We start from the raw sequence: 5,356 nt of genomic DNA on the forward strand, positions 1-5,356 counted from the left end.
TTTCACCTCTTTGCACGCACTGTTCGGCCCAAATGACCCCTTTCTATGGGTCTGAGCGCTTTGCGGTCTTCGGCAAACTTTTAGAGCGTACCAAGCCCTAATTATAATTCTTCTACACCACCTTCGTACCTCTTCATCCCTGGCCGCTATTCGCGTACCAAGGTAATTTTTGTTCATTTTGTCAACATTTTTCATCTTTGACTGCTTATATCGGCCTTGCCATGAACCGATAGCGCTTCGCTGTGTTCTAACGTAAGTTAGTACTACTCAATACCTTTCCAAATCATGTCTTAGATTGTCATTTGCTTGCTTACAGCCGGAGCTATGAGTGATACCGTAAAAAGTACCGAAACTTGGAAAAATCCTTGGATCGACCATATCCCCCCTTTGGGGGCCAGATATCGAAAAAAGTTCTGATTCAAAAAGTTGCGCCTTAACGTGTTCTAGTTATGCCTAGAACATTTCACTTCGCTAGCTGGCCTGCAACTTAGCCGTAATTGGGATTTTAGGGTGTTCATGGAGGGCCCATTTCCTGCGACTTGGTATCTTTTGGGCCCTATGTTTCTCTAATATCTCCACGAGTTTTCCAGGTAGCCTTCTCATACTTTCAGGGTGCCTAGAACACCTCAAGACCTTTCCAACGCTATGCCGTTCGCCTCGCTCGGACATCTACAGCCAAAGTTATTCGAGGTACACGGTACCTTACCCTGTTTTCTCAGTACTTGGTCGAAAATTTCGATCAGCCATATGACCGACTTGGACAACCCTGAGCGGGTTGGCCCCATATAACTAAACTTTCTTCTCGTGGAGGCAAACTTATAAATATTCCACGTCAACTCGCTATCTCGTACCGCCTTGACGGTATACTTGGTCCAAGGGCCATTTCCAGCGACTTGGTCGCAATTTCGCTCTAAGTTTCGCTAATACCTTCGTCCGTGGACATGGTGATTTTTTGTTCGTATTTTTTCTTGATAGTCCCACTCAAGACTATTCCATACCAGAGCCAAGCGTCCCGCTAAGTGCCATACAGCCTGAGCAGTAATTCATGAAAGGTACCTCTACCAGTTTTTGCCATACTTGGGTACAAACTTTGTATCGCCCATATCTCCACTTTGGAGGCCAGCCAGCACCTTTGCCCCATATACTTTTTTCTTGGTCATACCATGCACTAAATATAATTGTTCTACGCCAACTTGCTATCTCTTCTCTAACTTGCCGTTATTATTGGTCCAAGTCCCATTTCATTCGTTTTCGGACCCATTTTGCTATATGTTTCACTAATAGCTTCGGCCATGGACAAGCTGATATTCTGTTTGTATTTTTGCTTGATAGTCCCACTCAAGACCATTCCAAAACACACCGCAACTTGTCGCTCGGTGGCAAACTGACCGAGTTATAATTCATGAAAGATACCTCAACTTGGTACACCATGTGGTCGGCCCAAACCATATACCGACCAAACGACCGACTTGGAGCACCCTGACCGGGTTGCCCCCATATAATGAAAGTTGCGTCTCTACACGCCCAACTTATGAATATTCTACGCCAAGTCGCTATCTCTTACCGGTAAGCCGGTATTCACCTTCCAAGGGTGATTTTGGTCAAGTGCCATTTCCTGCGACTTGGTCCCCGAATTGGACCATCATCACCTAATATCTCCGTGGTCTTTCAACTCAGCCTCATAAAACTTTCAGGGTAGATAGGTCTCCCCAAGACCTTTCCAACGGTGAGCCGTTTGCCTCGCTCGGCCATCTACAGCCGAAGTTATTAATGGTACTTGGTACCTTACCCTGTTTTTTCCATACTTGTTCGTACTTGGGTACAAACTTTGGATCGCCCATATCTCCACTTTGGAGGCCAGCTAGCACCTTGGCCCCATATACTTTTTTGTTGGTCATGCCATGCACCAAATATAATTGTTCTACGCCAACTTGCTATCTCTTCTCCAACTTGCCGTTATTCTTGGTCCAATTCCCATTTCATTCGTTTTTGGACCCATTTTGCTATATGTTTCACTAATAGCTTCGGCCATGGACAAGCTGATTTTCTATTTGTATTTTTGCTTGATAGTCCCACTCAAGACCATTCCAAATCACATCGCAACTTGTCGCTCGGTGGCAAACTGACCGAGTTATAATTCATGAAAGGTACCTCTTCTTGGTACACCACATGGTCGGCCCAAACCATAAACCGACCAAACGACCGACTTGGAGCACCCTGACCGGGTTGCCCCCATATAATGAAAGTTGCGTCTTTACACGCCCAACTTATGAATATTCTACGCCAAGTCGCTATCTCTTACCGGTAAGCCGGTATTCACCTTCCAAGCGTGATTTTGGTCAAGTGCCATTTCCTGCGACTTGGTCCCCGAATTGGACCATCATCACCTAATATCTCCGTGGTCTTTCAACTCAGCCTCATGAAACTTTCAGGGTAGATAGGTCTCCCCAATACCTTTCCAACGATATGCGGTTTGCCTCGCTAGGCCATCTACAGCCGAAGTTATTCATGGTACTTGGTACCTTACCCTGTTTTTTCCATACTTGTTCATACTTGGGTACAAACTTTGAATCGCCCATATCACCACTTTGGAGGCCAGCCAGCGCCTTGGCCCCATACACATTTTTGTTGGTCATACCACGCACTAGTTATAAATGTTCTACGCAAGCTTGCTATCTCTTCTCCAACTTGCGGTTATTTTTGACTCAAGTCCCATTTCATTAGTTTTTGGTACCAATTCGCTCTATGTTTCGCTAATAGCTTCGCCCAAGGACTTTGTGATTTTTTGTTCGCATTTTTCCTAAATAGTCCCACTCAAGACTATTCCAAATCACACCTTAGCCCAACGCTCAGTGCCATACAGCCTGAGTTATAATTCATGAAAGGTACCTCACCTTGGTACACCACATGGTCGGTCCAAACCATCAACCAACCATATGACCGACTTCGAGTCGAGCTAGCGGCTAGGCTCAATATAATGAAATGCGTGTCTTGATGCGGGCTACTGACGGTCTGAACAATGTAGCTCGCTAGCTCGTCTCTAAACTTGTGTTTTGGTCGAATATTGGGTGTTCATGTACCACTTCGGGTAACATGGACTTTGGTGCAACTTTACCACTTGTGCACTTAATAACTTCCCGGTCATTCAAGTCTTTGCCTTCATACTTTCAGGGTAGTTAGGTCTCGTCGAGACCTTTCCATACATATGCCAAACTCATCGATCGGACATCTATAGCCCGAGTTATTCGCGGTACACCGTACCTTACCCTGTTTTTTCCTCAATTGGGTACAAACCTTGGAACACCCATATCGCCCCTTTAGAGACTAGCTGGCACGTTGGCCTCATATAATGATAAGTGCACCTCAACTAGGGCTACTGACGGTCAGAACATTTCAACTTGCTAGCTCGGGCCCACACTTGTGTTTTTCTCGAATATATGGTTCAAGTGTGCCACTTTGGGCACTTTTGGACATTTTGTCCCCACACAACTTTCTTGCCTTGGTAGATAGGGTCTTGTGATCTTGGGCAAAAAGATGCACCAAGATAAAGTCTAACTTTCGTTCTTGTACCGCAAAGCGCTATCTCAAACACCCGAGGAGATAGAAAGTGATTATGTTCGGTATATCGGTCTTCCATGGCCTACTATGGTAAACCCCTGCAGGTATGCAACCGAAGGTGCTTGGTACATGTATTTGGTGCAATATCGGTGCAAAGTAGGTGTTTCCTTGATCGGGCTATAACTTTCTTGGTTGATGTAGGATTGCTTTGCGGTCTTCGGGGGATAGTTAGGGAACATGTTGGCCAACATTTCCTTATTCCTCAGCCTGGCCGTACCTCTTACCGTCTAGGCGGTATACATGCTCTAAGTTGGAACTTGTGTTCCTTTGGGTAACTTCTCTGACTTTGACGCTTAATAACTTTCGTTCATATGCAGTCTAAGCTCTGCAACTCTCAGGAAAGCTAGTACTACTCATTTCCTTTCCATATCAGTCTTTGGCTTGTCGATCCGATGTCTACAGCCTTACTTATTCACGTTCCCTGTGAAGGTAGGTTTTTGCCCATTTTCCAGTTCATGTGGTAACATTCCCAGACTTTGCCGGCTTTCTCTTCATGTGGTAACTTGCTTGCTCATGTGGTAACTTGGAAGTGTATTTCTGACAGACCCAATCTGGGACTTAGCCGATTTTTCTCTGCATATTATATGGATCCATCACTAGGCCATCTTGCTTGCTCATGTGGTAACTTGGAAGTGTATTTCTGACAGACCCAATCTGGGACTTAGCCGATTTTTCTCTTCATATCATATGGATCCATCACTAGGCCATCTTGCTTGCTTGTGTGGTAACTTGATAGTGTATGTCTGACAGACCCAATCTGGGACTTAGCCGATTTTTCTCTTCATATCATATGGATCCATCACTAGGCCATCTTGCTTGCTTGTGTGGTAACTTGGAAGTGTATTTCTGACAGACCCAATCTGGGACTTAGCCGATTTTTCTCTTCATATTATATGGATCCTGGACTTAGCCGATTTTTCTCTTCATATCATATGGATCCATCACTAGGCCATCTTGCTTGCTTGTGTGGTAACTTGGAAGTGTATTTCTGACAGACCCAATCTGGGACTTAGCCGATTTTTCTCTTCATATCATATGGATCCATCACTAGGCCATCTTGCTTGCTTGTGTGGTAACTTGGAAGTGTATTTCTGACAGACCCAATCTGGGACTTAGCCGATTTTTCTCTTCATATTATATGGATCCTGGACTTAGCCGATTTTTCTCTTCATATCATATGGATCCATCACTAGGCCATCTTGCTTGCTTGTGTGGTAACTTGGAAGTGTATTTCTGACAGACCCAATCTGGGACTTAGCCGATTTTTCTCTTCATATTATATGGATCCTGGACTTAGCCGATTTTTCTCTTCATATCATATGGATCCATCATTAGGCCATCTTGCTTGCTTGTGTGGTAACTTGATAGTGTATTTCCGACAGACCCAATCTCGGACTTAGCCGATTTTTCTCTTCATATTATATGGTTCCATCACTAGGCCATCTTGCTTGCTTGTGTGGTATCTTGAAAGTGTATGTCTGACAGACCCAATCTCGGACTTAGCCGATTTTTCTCTTCATATAATATGGATCCTGGACTTAGCCTGTTATTAGGTTATTATATATGGATCCTGGACTTAGCCGATTATTAGGTTATTATATATGGATCCTGGACTTAGCCGATTTTTCTCTTCATATAATATGGATCCGGGACTTAGCCGATTATTAGGTTATTATATATGGATCCTGGACTTAGCCGATATTTCTCTTCATATAATATGGATCCGGGACTTAGCCAA

The sequence above is a fragment of the Anopheles ziemanni genome (assembly GCF_943734765.1).
Source record: "Anopheles ziemanni chromosome X unlocalized genomic scaffold, idAnoZiCoDA_A2_x.2 X_unloc_137, whole genome shotgun sequence".
NCBI classification, from domain to species: domain Eukaryota; kingdom Metazoa; phylum Arthropoda; class Insecta; order Diptera; family Culicidae; genus Anopheles; species Anopheles ziemanni.